Raw genomic sequence first — 15,830 nt, 5'->3', positions numbered from 1 at the left:
TCAATAAGGCCAAGTGCCCCCGGGTTGGGCAGTCCCAGCTGTTTATACAAACTGGGGGAAGATCTCCTTGAAAGCAGCCCTGTGAAGAAGGGAGCTCTTGGAGCGGGTCCAAAGGAGGGCCACTATGATGATCAGAGGGCTGGAGCACCTCTCCTACAAGGAAAGGTTGAGGGAAATGGGCTTGTTTAGCTTGGAAAAGAGGAGGCTCCAGGGAGACCTCATTGTGATCTTCCAGTATTTGAAAGGAGCATATAAACAGGAGGGGGATCAGCTGTTTACAAGGGTGGAGAGTGATAGGACAAGGGGGAATGGTTTTAAACTGAGACAGGAGAGGTTTAGGTTAAATATTAAGAGGAAGTTTTTTACCCAGAGGGTGGTGAGGCACTGGATCGCATCTAGTTTCAACAACAACTCAGACCATTCTTTGATTTCAGTGTGTTCTTACTTCAGGCAGCTTGTGAATACACACAAAAACCCCACTGCCTTGACATGAATAGCTACTGATGCTATTCTCCCTGATTCTAAACTCCCAATATTAAACCTCAAGATCTCCAAAGTTTAGAGATATGTACTATAAGCCTGCAAAACACCCTCTGTAGAAGCGAGTTTTCTGCGGTCTTATATGGGATTTTGTTCATTGCTCTTTGTCTGCATGGGTTTCATACAACACAGGGCTTTTATCTAACTCTTTGCACAACCTTCTGATTTTCCTTCCCCTTCAGGTCTTTCAGTTTTATTAGTTTCTAGAGGAAGGAACGATGGTCAGGGCAGGCCACCTGGTGGTGCTCTCGGTACAAGAATGGGAGCAATTGATACTACGGGGTGCTAATCCTGCCCGGGAATTGGCTTCACAGGAAGGTTTTGCTTTGGCAACAGCATTAATTTGTAAATGAACTGTACCATGAACAGCTGTTGCTTTTGTGTTTTGTTTTGCCTTTTTTTTTTTTTTCCCTACAGGTTAACCCTGACTTTGAATCCAGTTCAGAAAAAAATAGTTGAAATATATAGCTATTCTTCCAGCACCTCCAGAAGGTGGAAAAATGACCAGTTTAAAATTGAAATCTTCTTGGCACATCTGTGGAAACAAGGCCAGCGTTGCAAATGTGATCACTAAGGCAGCCTCTTCACCTCTTCCCTCTGGTGTCTCTCAACGTGTCCCTAGCTGAGGGAACTAGCCCTACTCTTGATTTTTTTTTCCATTTTTTATCTACTTGGAAGATGACCACCTACATTTGTGCCTGTTGCCAAGACAAGATGACGAGCTGTCAGTGAGATGCCATCCAGTGCCATTAGATACCAGGGAGGGAAGCAGGAGGATGGTCTTGTAAGTCATGTCTCAGAGTCATAAACAGATTGAGGGTGGACAGAGATGATAAAGGTAAAATGTGATATTTTGTTATTCATCTTACTAAACTCTGTGGGCTGTGTCCTTTCCTCTGATTCAGAGCTGAGGAGCTTTGCCCCTGTATTATGCTGAGACCTACCCTGCTCTGCTGGAGCTTGGATGCCATGGTGCTCGCTTTTCTTAGTTGAGATATGCAGCTGAAAGAAAGGATTATTATCTCCAAAAAGGGCAACCCCAGCCAGACAGAGTGTCCCCATGCCCCCAATTTGCTTTTCTTTCCCATGTCATCCTGTTAGGAGCAAACACTTGGGGTGTTTTTTTTTGTTTGTTTGTTTTTGTTTGTTTTTGGTTTTTTTGTTTTTTTTTTGCAGTCTTCCTCATCGAGTTCATGCATTTTCTCCCGAAGACTCCAGCATCAGCATGAGAAGATGAGATGCATGGTAGAGAAAAGCCTTTGAGGTGCTGGTGAGCACTCCTCTGCTCACCACAGGAGGTGGAAGCCAAGATGTAGTCGGTAGCATTTCAGGCATGGTGTAAGCACTGTGACAGTGGTAGCTTCTCCAAATTACTGCCTGTATGTATCTCAATATAAAGAACAAGGGTAACCAGTACCATTGTCATAGTGGATTATATTAAAAATGAACAGAAAGTGGAAGGGAACGCTGAAGCGTCTTGTGTGCAGTCGTCCTGAAACTGCTTACCACTGCTCTCATATGACATCACAGAGGGAATTTCTTTTTTTCTTGCAGGCTGCACTTGGGGAGCCTCAGTTGTAAATATTTCACCCTGGAATGACTACTAAAATAATTGCAGCCACCTATGGTTCCCACAGACTGCAATTCTTTGGGCCGTGCCAGCTATTCTAACAGGTGCTTTTAGCTCACGTTTTGAGACTTGGTCTCTCAAGTCCAGGATTTAAGCCATCCCACTGCTGCAGCTCAGCTGCCATCCAGATAGTGATGCACTCAGAAGTCAGAGTTTGAACCTGAGGAAGAAAGGACCATCACTGAGCTTGGTGGAGTGTGTTTGCTTTGCACGGCTCGGTAACTTAGCTTGCACTGTGTAAAAAGCTTTCTGTGATGCCAAAGAGGCTGTTTTGAGAGTTGGTTTAGGGCACAGGAGTTGTTGGAGCACTGATAGACAGACAGTGTGCTTGTTGCTATTGTAACACCCTATTTTACCAGAAGTGTATGTTTTCAGATACTTCGTGAGAACTTGATTTACTCAACACCTGTTCATGCACTGACCACTTTTGCTGTCAATATATAATGCACCCAGTTCTGCTAGCAGCCAGCTGAGCCCAAGCTTTATATAATACACAAGAGCTTTTCATATTAGAGAAATTAAGTTCATTCGCTTTTTTTTTTTTTTTTTTTGGTCTTTTTTCAGTGTCTCTTTCTTGTAACCAAATATATTTTCCTCTTCTCTCTGACACACCTCTTGTTGTTATTGTTGTTTTTTACATTCTTCTTTCTTGAACCAAAAAACAGGTAAATCAGGTGTTTGTAAGCATTTTGAATATATATATATGGATTTGATTTCAAGTCTGTTAAAATTTTTGCAGTGGATGAACATTTATTCTCCCTGCTGATTTAAAGTGACTATAGGGATGCCTTTCTGATCAGGCAGGACAGGGATGAGCAGGTCCTATGAGGGTGATTCCCTCTTACTTGAGCATAAAATTAATTTGTAGAAGCTATTGGGGTATCTATGCTTGCAGTGTGTTGTTCTTACACAAGAGGTCTCTCCATCTGCTACAAAGCTCACCAGAGCTGAATCTAATAAAATATAGCTCAGCTTTGTGAGAGCCTCTCCAAAGGTCTGGATAGCTGAAATGGTGCCAGAGTAATATGAGATATATTTTGTATGTCCCTCTGATCTTTATTCGTGGAGTATCACCTTGTAGCAACATATGTGGTTAAAATTTTTAGATTTTAAACTCGGAATTAAAGTGATCCAGCTTTGACAGCAATAGGTTATGTGATCTAATAGGTCCTCTATGTCTTCTAGCAAATCAAGGCCTTCCAGTTCTTGAGATTGAATGTAACTAGTGGAATTCAGATATACACAAAAGAAGACAACCCTCTAGGCAAATAATGAGTAGAGAAAATATTTTTATATTGACCAATTTATTTAGAAGTTTTTTGCTCTCAGGCGTGGAAGTTGAAGAGCTTCTTGTGAGGAAATGCCTGCAAGGCTCAGTCCTGAGACACATGCTGAGGGAGGACTCAGACTGTGGCCTTTGGGACAGCCTCCTCCTGCTCTGGAGGTGGATTCTGCCAGCTCAGCTCCAAGTTCATCTTCCTTCATCTCATCCAGCTTCTTGGCTCTGCTGATTGAGTCTTGACAAAAGGCACAAGACTGGGGCCTTGGGGTTTCTAAATCCTGTGATGGGCACTAAAACTACCTGAGAAGTCCCACAGTAGGCATTAAAAGCTGGCTCTAAAGGCAGGAGCCTATGTGTGCATGAGTGGGGCATGCATCAGTCTGGTAGTGGAATAAGTAAAAAGATATTTGGGGACTCACAGTCACACTGATTTGGTAGCCTGGAAATTAAGGGGATGACCTGAGTTGTCAGTAAGTAATTTGCTTTAAAAGAAATTTCCTGTCTAGAGAACATTTTAAATGAGAAATTATGTTACTGCTGATGGTTTTGAAAGAGGTAGGAGGCTCTTCACATACGCAGCTTAGGAAAAATAAAAGCCACATATAAAATGTAATTTGCTTTAAAAGCCTAGGGCCAAAAATATTTGAAATCACAGAGGAAATATCTGCTTTCGTGCTATAGGCACTTGCTATCTGATGCAAATATTCAGGGCAGGAAAATTATGAGAGTGAGCTTCCTAAATTTGCCACAGAGATATTATTCAAAAGTAGGTTAGTGCATGCCACAGATTCCCTATTAGCTGCAAGGTCAGATGTGTCCCTGTGACAGGACAGATGTTACAGGAACAAGGCACAGGTTCTTAATTTTGTATTAAAACTTGGAATTTGCTGAGCGTCTGCTCCCTCTGTTACTGCTGAAAGATGGGTTTGATCGCCTACTTTGCAGAGCACTGAGTTGCTTTCAGGGTATACATTTTGGAGGAACATTTTTTTTCACCCAAGTGCATCCAGGACTGAGGAGATTTAGGGACCATATAGTTTTCCTTAGTTTCATAAAGACTCTCGGGAATAAGCACTCTATTTATTTATTTATTTATTTATTTAGCAGTCCTTTACATGCTTGCAAGGACCCAGAGGAACTTAAGGAGAGAAAACAGAGGCTCCTTTTCTTCCTTCACGTCTCAACCTGTACCTGAGCTTCAGGCTCTGGCTTTGAGGCAGGGTTTGAGCTAACATTCATTCCCTGGGTCCTTTAATCTGAATATACAAAAGCATTGTGGGAAAAAATGGCTGCCAAGTAATCTCTGTTAGAAAATATCTGATTGTACCAGCTCAGAAAATGCCTGGTTTATAGCAGACTTTGTTATCTAGTCATAATTGAGTTTGGGACTGTATCTGTTTTGCCTTGAATGGAGCACAAATGGCAATATGATTCTGCTTGAAGCTACAGAAAATGTAGGCTTTAAAAGTTGAGCTCTGAGTTTGTTCCCATTTGAAAAGACACCTGAGTTTAAAAACTTAATCTGACTTCTTTCAGCTCCTTAAAAGATTTGAAAGGGAATCAAACGTAACATTAGAAATAAAGTCTTCTGGATGGTTTCTGTTTTTTTGTTGTTGTTGTTGTTTGTTTGTTTGTTTTCTTTCTGTCTGACTTGCAGGATAAAAACTTAAGCTTGGGTGGGTTGATTTATGAGATAAAGTTGTAATGTGTTATCCTTCAGATATCTCTAATTACCTTCCACTACATGGAATGTCACACCTGCCAAAGAATTAAACATGAAATATACTTCTATGGCGTTTTTCATCTCATAGCATTCTGTGAAGCACTGAACTTCCAGATGATGGGTGTCTTTACTGCTGGATGAGTGATGATTTCAGGGGTGAGTGAAGCAATTTGGATTTGGATCTACAAGCCTGATCTTCCTCTTATTCTGTGCCCCGCAGTCAGGAAAATTTCTGGTGTGTTGCAGGGAAAATCTTGACTTACATGGTTTAAATAAAAAAAAGATTAAAGCATTTGCTTGATCTGTTCCAGACATCTAATAAACTGTCTGTCTGTGAACTATATGTTCATTGTCAGTATTAGCAGTACAAAAGATAAACTCTGTTACAAGATGTTAATTAATGCCTATAAATGTCTAAACTCCCTCTTAATACTAAGTCTTCCCCCCCAACTCCTTTTCTGAAGTCTCTTAGGGATTCCCCCTCTTCTGAGTGATCTATGTGATCATGCCTTAACCAAAATTACTCTGTTGTTTATTTCCTTGTGGCAAGATGAATTTCTGGGATGGGCATTCTCTCAGCACAGGAGTCTTTATTCACAAGCACTGTTAACTTCTGCATTTCTCTCACATCATCCCTTGTTACCCAGGTCCCATAACAAGGAGGCTGTGCAGGAACCTCTATAATGAGCTAATTTCTGTTTCTCCTCAGAACTGGAAGTCTTGGCTGTTGTCTCAGCAGGGATCAGCTGGGTTATCATCCTTGTATGGGGCAGGCACAGCTGTGATGGTTAGGTGGCTGCCTCAGAGCTGCATACTCAAGCACACACGTGTTATTGAATCCCGCTGAACTGGTGTGGTGATGTCCTGCCAGATAAAGCAGTGAGCTTTTCCACTTTGTATGAGTATGGAGACAAACAAAAGTAAGTTAAGTAGGTGAGTACCTGTATGTCTACCTCAGACCTGAACTGAGCTTGAGCACAGTGCTTGTCAGGGTGACTGAGCAGTTCTGGTACTCACCAGGAGAAATGGGAGCCCATTTGGTGCTAAGCTACTTTCCAACCTCCAGCCTAAGTTAATAGTAATTAAGGTCCTAATCTAAAAGCCAATGGTAATCAATGAACATTTTCTGTGACTAACAGAGAAATCCTTCCAGAAAATGGTATCCACTTTTTCACTCCTGAGATGAAATGGAGTATATGTTTGTATGGATTGCTGAATGGGGACCTTATTCGAGGGTGGATGCCTTGTGTCTTCTCTAATCATGTCTAGAGCCATCTCTCTCCATCCTTCCTGTTTAGTGATTTTGCCCCTTTGATGCACACTGGGGCAGTTTTGAGGAGCAGTGATAACAAATTTTCCCTATAGCTGAGGTCAGTATGTGCTGTAAACCCTGGCTCTCTGCATATCTCTCAGAGGTTCTCACAGTTTAAGGCTAACCTGCCTAAGAAGGAAACACTCTCATTATATCTGTGCTATAAGGTGAAAACTGGGTGTGAGAGCAGGGTGAAGAAGATTGTTTGCTGGCTGTAGTTCACATTCAATGCACGCATACTGTGAGTGGGAAGAACCAGACATGGGATTAAGTCACTCTCTGGTGAGATTCAGTCACTTTGACAATTTTTTCCTCTGCTAGAGATGTATTCCAGGTGGGAGAAAGCAGTCTGATCCCCTTTTCTCACAAAGAGGTGTGAAGAACCTGGAGCCCTCAGTGAAGGCAGAGATGGAGATAAAACCCCAGAGTTAGATGGACAAGACCAGAGCAGCATCCCTGCTGTGGGAGACTTCCTTGTTTCTGCTCCATCTCTGCCTCTAGGAAGCTCATCCATCACTAATGCATTGAGAACTCTTGTCTGCAGGGAGGCTAGTGTGCTGACCATTGACAGAGCAATTTAACTATTATGAAAACCTGTGTTTGATAGGAAGCCTATTTAATCTGTTAAAATGAATGCTTGCAGCACTTAAAATGGCTTGAATTTTGACCTTGCTATAAATTACAATTTATTACAAAATGAAGCATGCTATAGAATATATCTATGCTACCCAGTGTCAGCTGGGAGTGTTCCTTCACAGTATCTTCTCCTGGAATACAAGCATTTTCAACATACTCTCTTCTTTGCAGTCAATATCCTATTAAGGTGATGACAAACCTTACTGACCATAATTTAGCACTGACTCTGAAGTGAGGTAACCATTATGCTTACTTAATGATGTAATCGATAGGTGCAGAAATGTGCAAGGGCAAGTCTATGTTTTTCTGTTTGCTGCTGGCAAGAAATGCAGTGATGTAGTTGGGTGAATTACTTAAACTGCCTGTTGTGTGACTTGAGACTCATTAAAGATTAAAAAAAAAATCACATCTCCTTTGAGGGAAGCTACCAGAGTGTTTTGGAGGGCAGAGCAATGTCACTTGTCAATTGTCATAGGCAAAACACCGTATTGCATTTCTTACAATAGTCTTGTAGCACTCGTTGTTTTTTTTCCCTATCACATCTGTGGTCAGTGAGAGATCTGCTGGAAACTCTTGTCTGGGTTTCCCAATGCTGAACCTTTTCTCAGTAGTAACTAAACCAATAGTCAGGGCTTTTATTGCATTTCAGGGATGTTCCTGTTCACTTGAAAGCATTAACGTTGTTCACTAGGAACAACAGAAAATACATTAAAAGCCTTTTAATTCCTTTCTCTGCTAAATCAGCAGGAGCAGATTATGCTTCCTCAGTGCCCATACCAGTCCAATACACATCATCATTTGGTAAGGCCTTGCTCACTTCAGTTGCAGCTGTTAGTGAAGATCTTTAGTCCCATCATTTAATTGGCCATTTTATCAAATCAATTTTAACATTTAATTGGTGCCACATCTATGCCCACGGATGAAGAGAAGGTCAGTGGACATGTACTTCCCATGGCATACTGTAGTGACTGCAATCACTCTGACCATTGCCGAGTCAGAAACAGGCAACCAGATGTTGTCAATGGAGAGGCAGGTGAGCTTCATAGGATGTTAGAAAATGCTCAGGTCTTTGGCATTGACTTCCTCTGACCTCCTATTTATGACATCTGTCTTAATCTGCCTGAGAGGGAGGTGAGGTATCAGCACCTTTCATGGAGGAGCTGGCTCTTATGTCTCAGAGACCATTCTTAATGCTTCTTGTCACACATTTCTGTGTTTTTCCAGCTGGCTCTCATGTCCTTCAAGGCCAAGATGTTCTGCAAAGCTTGTGATGTATTTGGGCATCCTTTCAGAACAGCATTGACATCTAGTCCAAAATTAATGAGACTTAAGCATGTTGTAACTTTAACTGCATATTTGTGATGCTTTATTTAACAAGCACGTGTTCCTGAATGGTGCCATTTTTTACTATCTTATTTTAATAGACTATGATAATTTCAGGGATGTGGGATAGGAGAAAAGAAGCATGTTTCATCTGACAAATTCTTGCTGAGTGCAAAGAGAGCAACTAGAGCATTTTTTCCACTTATTTGAACAGATTTGTCACTGTTCAACCCAGGCAGCATATAGCAATTATATTGTTTTGCGTTGCTATTCTTCCAATTAGGTGCTAAAATTTGGAACAATTCTGAGGAGATGCATCAGATCAGGTTCTAAAAACTCTCTTACAGGGGGCAAAAACACCCAACAAGTAGATGAGTTCTAGTGGACTTTAATTCTAGTTGCTATTATGCTATTGCATATTGCCATGAATCTATATTGCAAAGGGTTTATATTTTCATTCACTGTAATTCACATTCATATTAAAAACATTATCACTGGAAATCATGCCATTACCTGTGTAGAACACCAGAGTCCTGTACCTTGTAAGATCTGGGTAGGAGATGCAGCCTCTGTATTTGGGAATTGCACTGTGCTCAGTTCAAGCGTGGTTTGAACTTTCACTTCTTGTTCTGTAATTACATTGTTCCATTGTGTTCAGTACTTAGTTCTGTTTATTGATTACAAATGAAATGAGTTTAGAAATTTTACATTAAGCATGTCTACCTTCTAATTTTTCTTAAACTGATTTCTGTGAAACTTTTTTATTTTTAAATTATTTTTCCCCCCAAGGAGTCAATCTAGCATTTGTGGCAGAGCCTCTGTATTGCGTAGAGGTGAGGAACTATGACAGGCATAAATTTCAGGCCAGAACTCTACTAGTATGTGTGATCTAATCTTTAAATATGTGATGGTACAAGCTGGAGATTGCTACATCTCCGGACATTTTAATGAAAAGATAGCACAGTCTTATAAGTATGGAGAGGAGACAGATGCTTAACTGACTTTCCACATCCCTGTAGTTGTGGAGATAAGGTATGGAGTCCTTCCCATTGAGCCATGTCCACACACAGCACGACATGGTCAGCGTCTGGTTTTAAGCACTTGGTGATGGCTCCTGAAGCAATGAGTGTAAGACCAGCAGGTTGTACCACTTTTGCACCTAATTTACATTTTCTGTGCTAGAACCACACTGATACGTTGGTGCGAAGCAGAAGCATGCTGGTGAAACAATACTCCTGACTATCTTCTCCAAGGCTGTAAACTTTTTGCAAACACAAGTTACAATTATTTCCATCCAGAGTAGAGCTGATTCTACTCAGCATTGGTTGTGCTGACAAGGCTGTCCTAAAGTTAATACGTATGCCACCAGTTGATTTTTCTGAGGTAACCACCACCAAAGTAGACTCTAGCTGACAGCAAGGAAAGAATTCCAAAGATACTGAAGTGTTAGCTGGAAGAAGCAGAATTGTTTTAGTATCAGACCTGCACAAAAGATGCACTAAAAGTACTTGGAAAGATTTCCTGCTCTGTCCCACTCAGACTAACCTGGGAGCCGTCACAATGCATGCAGCAAAACACATGTTTTAGGGGCAAGCAGTCACCTGCAGTCTCTTTCATACCTCTTGCTTGTCTCCTTTGTGTCTCCTGGTTGGTTATTGTGGTTGTGGTTATTGTGCTAATCTCCTCTCCCATATGGCTTGACTTGGTTGAGCCTGCAGCTATTTTTGTAGTACTCCCTTGAGTTATCCACTTGGAAGCTGCCTGTTTGCCTTGTATTAATGGAAGTCAGGTTCAATTATATGCATGTTGGGGAGAAGTTGTTTCCTTTCACTCGTAATGAATCCTGACCTTTCCCAGGGTCTGGCTTGTCTGTTTATTCAATGACACACTCATCACACTAAGGAGAGAAATGGAAAAATCCCTAAACCTACCCAAGGACTGTCATCTCTCTTCTGTTTAAGCAGTTACAGATAATAAAACACATGTATTAAGCAAGCAGATACAACTGTCCAAGTGGATGGGCTTGACCCTTGGGCAGGAGGAATAATTCAGCTGCAGAATTTGTTGCAAAAGAGAGCTTCCACACAGCTGGAGAAGCAGCACCAGGCATGGTGTGAAGCTTTGTTTTTGTTTTGGTTGCAGTGGTCTTCGTCCATAGGGAGCAGTCTCTGAGAGGTCCTCATCCTTGCCGGGAGCATGTCTGTATGCCAGATCTCCTAGGGCCAGAGAAGGATGGTTGTGGATAGGATTGTCCATTTGCCTTCGTGACTGAGGGCTGTGGTACCAGCAGGGAAACTGGATTCCTGCACAATGATTTGCAAGAGAATTGTAATGGAAAGCTCAAAATTGTGCTCGTGGGTAGGAAACAAGTGTATAAATCACATAGGCTTGTTTGAAAATTTTACCCTCTAGCCTTTGGCCATGGTAGCTTTAAGCCCAATTTTTCTCTCATTGTTTAATCCCTCTGTGTGTGTGTGTGAAGATGAGGCAGCTGCCAGCTGCTAAATTACTGGAACAAAGGCTAAATTTCTAAAGCATTTTATATAACACTTGTTCCCTTTCATTTGATGAATGATTCATTATTGTCTCTGTTTGAGATAATTATTGCAAAGGCTATAACCTTTTTCATGATTTGAATGAACACAAAACATCGCAAGGAGAAACTCTGGAAGGTCAGAATTCCCACTCAGCAAAAGAGGTTTTGTTCTCAGCAAGTTGTCTATGCGTACATCAAACAACAAAATCCTGTTTGCTTCTTGAATTGCAGATCAACAAAGTCTTCCTAAATGTAGGTTTAAGAAGCTAATGCACGTTTGTTGTTGTCCAGAAAAGATATTCAGTCATTTCTTCCTCACTGGTGCTTCTCTAGATTTTCCTTGGCTGCCCTGACTCTGCTAGGCATATATCTGAATGGACCACAACAGTAAAACCATAGGGGCATATCCAATATATGGCCACTGGTCTGTTTTTAGTTCCCATACTTTCTCTCACTTGCTTTCCAGTCCTGGGAGTAAAGGTTTGCCCTGTGGCTGGTAGTGATGGGGTCGGTCTTACCTCAAGAAATGTGAGCATGAAGGGGCTGACAGCTCTGCAGTCTGTGTAGGGAAGTGAAGAGGGACTGAGCAGGCACAAAGGAGGTAAGGATGAAAAATGGGTTGAGCAAGAAGAAGAAAGAAGTGATGTGACCAGAGAAGAGGTTGCAGGAAAGCCTGAAACAGAAATCTGAGCTCTCTTCACTGTGCTGATTGAGCCTTCATTTCTCTCACAAGTATGATAACAATAGACTACCCCATGAGAATGGTGCTCTCCACAGCAGCTGCAGTTTCTTTTTATTTTTCTTCTGTTCTCTTTCACTGCCCTCCATGTCTACTCAATCACATGGATAGCATGGTGCTTCCAGGGGTTTTGAGGTGCCACACTGGTCCAGTGGGGCCATCCACAGTCTTCCAGAGGAGAGTAATTTGGTCTAATTGGAATATCTGAGTGAAGCAAAAAAAATCTTCTCTGCTCTATTAAACCTGAGCTGGGTGTCTTTGTTTTTCTGATGGTTTCTTTGCCTCCACAAGAATCATGAGGGAGCACAGCCACTTCAAACGCGATGTCCTCTCCTGTCAGTTCAGTTTCGTTTTACTGCATGTATTAACAGTTAGAAATGTTTTGAAGCATTAGTGTCCTAGTTGGTTGGAAAAATAAGAGATGACAGCATCACCATTCAAAACCTTAATTGAGAATAGTGTTTTCTAATCTGCTGCACAATTTCATTCACTTAAAATATTTCCTCTTGCTTTTCAATGAGTTTCTTGTTTAATATCAGTTCTGAGTCGCTGTCTAGGAGGCCAGAAGGGCTATTCAAATAGCTATCCTAAGGCCAATTGCAGTGAGGTATTCCTTGAAAATATTCTTTTTGAAAACTGAAACCTCAGATAGTGACATCATTTTCTCAAGAACAGAAAATCTTTATCTACATTTCTAAACTTCTATTGATAATTTTGCACAGTTGAACTTCTCAGAATTCTTTCAATTGAAGCACGTGTCCAATGGGTTGCTGTCATCACTCCATAGTTTGCTTGTACACTTGCCTACAACTGTGTAGTATAGCAGATAGATATGTTACTGACATAACATCAGTTAGAAGGTCTGTTAGTGGTTTTAGCCATTTGTAAATGGAAATTTAATGTTAAATGTAATGTTACCACATTCTGTGTCATGAAAATTACAGAGAATCATATTGTCTCATTTTATGGATTCTTTCTACACCAAGAATAATCAGCTTTGCTGCAGGTGACTGGGCTCTGGATATCAGGACTCTGGGATGGAATGGCAGAATAAGCACTGATCTATCATGTAAATGCTGAACACAGTGATTGCACTCCTTCGCCTTCTCCTTCCCTTCCCTTCCCTTCCCTTCCCTTCCCTTCCCTTCCCTTCCCTGTTTGTTACTCTGTAGAGAGTACTAAGAGTGAACAAGTCTTGAGATGGATGGAAGTACAATCTATTTGATTATATGAACATTTAAAGGATTTATTTCTAAAGAAAATTCATCCTCAGTTTATCTATAAAAACAGCTCTCAAGGTTGTGTGAGTTTTTTGAAGGGTATGTATCCCTGGAGCATCTGTCCTATTTAATTAGTCATACTGTTGACTATTAAGTTCAACAATAGACTGAGACAATTAGTGACAGGTCCCAGCAGGGTGGGAAGTGAAGTCATGCATGAAAGCATAAATGTATTTCTGGTCATAAGTAAGTAGTGTACCTGAAGTTATGATAGAAATAATAATTTTCCTTGAATCCTCCAGTAATGCCAGAGATGTCAGAGCTGTGAGAGTTTTGAGATAGATGAAGTATCATTTCTTAGAATTGTCTGCAGAAATGCATATAATACAGTATACTTGCTGCTATTTTTTCTTTTTTTTTCCTGGTAGCTGTTGGGTTCGTTATCTTATCCCAGTACCATGAGTGGTGTTTTATATGGATTTTCTAATGGAAGAACACCACTCTCTAAGCTTTTTGGGGAAATTCTTCAAATTGCTTGGCTGGGATATAAAAGTACACATTAAGACCTTTGTGTGTGCTGAAAGGGGAAAAGGATATCAGGAAAAACACAGCCATGAATACCTTCCAACTTGATTCAATATCATTCTTCTTTACTTTAAGCTCCAGAAATCTGTACAGAAGGAAAAGGATCTGCATCCACTTGTCAAAATGGGAGATTTAGTAGCATCTTAGTGCTTTTACGGTCTGTATTTATTGTATCTAACAGAACTGGATTTCTGATTGGAAAGCTAATAGTTCAATTAGTTTGGGAGCAGCTAAACAAAGGAATAGATGATGCTAAGTTGGCCAAGAAGGCCAATGGCATTCTGGCTTGTATCAGAAATAGTATTGGCAGCAGGAACAGGAAGGTGATCATCCCACTGTACTCAGCTCTGGTGAGGCAGCACCTCAAGTGCTGTGTTCAGTTTTGGGCCTCTCACTACAAGAAAGGCATCGAGGCCCTGGAGCGTGTCCAGAGAAGGGCAGAAGAGCTTTGAGGGATCTGGAGCACAAGTCTTATGAGGAGCAGCTGAGGGAACTTGAGAAGAGGAGGCTCAGAGGAAACCTTACAGCTTTCTACAACCATATGAAAGGAGATTGTGGTGAGGCGGGGATTGCCATCTTCTCCTACATAACTAGTGATAGAATGAGAAAAAATGCCTCAAGCTGTGCCAGGGGTTGGCTGTTAGGAAACATTTCTTCTCTGAAAGAATGGTGATGCAGTGGCATAGGCTGCCCAGGGAGGCGGTGCAGTCGCTATGCCTGGAGGTGTTCAAGAAAAGGGTAGATGGTACTAAGGGATGTGGTTTAGTGGGGAAACATTGGTGATTCTATGATTTTTTTACCTTGCATAAAAATATAAGATGTAAACTGCCAGATGTTACTTTGAATTCTGCCTTCCACGGGTGGAAAGCAAGCTAAGAATGTTCTGCTACTGTTCATTCACAAAGCAGGGTTAGAAATGGATGAACCAGTTTGCCTATCCTGAGAAACAGTGTAGCTGAGAATTCTGAACTTGAGTTCTAAAGCTTTAAATAAAGCTTTAAAATTCTTTATGTTGAGAAGTTTTTTCCATTTAAACCATTTTTTTTTCTCTCCCTTGCCTTTTTTTTTCTGCTTGCATGTGTGATGTGTAGATGGACAGCAGCAAAATTAGGGAAATACAATAAAGTGTCTTAGACCTACATAGTTTCTTGCCTTCACTGCTGTCAGAACGCAGTTGTGCCAGAGAAAGTGGAACTATTTTTCTGATGAGAAATAATTTCCGTCCTTTCTTAGTCTTGTTGTGTGAGATAGGAAGGAACAAATCAAACTTTCAGCATATGTCCAATGAAAGACTTGTTTCAACCTGTGGTAATAGATGGGAGAATATAACTCAATGTCATAGTTCAGCTCAGAAATATTTGCATGTTGCACAAGGATCATACTGAGATTTGCAGCAGCCCAAGTTTGTTCTTCATTCCTTCAGAAGCCGAAATAAGGCAAACTCGTCTGTCATCTTAGTGCTTCTGCAAAATGAGGAAACATTTCTTATTTAGGATGAACAAAGCTAACTTACTGACATCTGAAAAGCAATGGAAGTCTCTAGACACAAAGTACTGTATGAAATACAAGAAATGCAGAAGAGAGGCACTATTATAATTGAGACCAATCTTTCTTTTCCCCTATCAACAACCTTGATTTGCTCTGAAATTTCATTAGGATGTATAGTCTTGCAAGAGCATCTTTAGCCTGAGTTGGAGTAAAGAGTGGCTGGTAAGGGACAGAGATGTGTGGTGTGAATTAATGAGTGGCTGGGGGCCTGGGAAAATGCAGGGAAAGTTTGCTAGAAGAGTGAAAAGTTTTCTGGCTTATTATTTGTTAGCTGGAAAAAATTGAAGCGACACACTAGCGACAGAACTAATGCAGAGCATCCCAGCACACTGTCAACCACGAGTGCTTCTGCTTCCTAATATTAGCACTTGTCAGTTTTCATCGACTCTGCTAAATACATATTTACTGAATGTTCCTGAGAAACAAAGGAAAGGAATAAAAGCTGTACTTCTCCCACTTGCTCACTGCAAATACTAAAGCAGCTCTGTGCCTTGCAGAAGAATGACAGACACAATTTTCCATAATGGCTCTTGTTGGTCCTGCACTGACAAGTGTAAGGTACGCCCGCTGATATTCTGCCAACAGCTTGCTAAATCATCTATGAGAGCACCATCCCGGGGCTGTGAACTGGGTCACTGCTACTGGAAGAAGCAAGCTAAATCAGCACACAGACAGTGCTCTGATTGCAGATGTTACCTCTGTGTAGGCCAAGGACACCTCTGCCTTTGGGAGGGGCTGGTCTCTCTTCTGTCAACT

Source organism: Meleagris gallopavo, chromosome 6 (genome assembly GCF_000146605.3).
Source record: "Meleagris gallopavo isolate NT-WF06-2002-E0010 breed Aviagen turkey brand Nicholas breeding stock chromosome 6, Turkey_5.1, whole genome shotgun sequence".
In the NCBI taxonomy this organism is placed as follows: domain Eukaryota; kingdom Metazoa; phylum Chordata; class Aves; order Galliformes; family Phasianidae; genus Meleagris; species Meleagris gallopavo.
The sequence above is the reverse complement of the archived record's forward strand: the minus strand, read 5'-3'. Positions refer to the sequence as shown.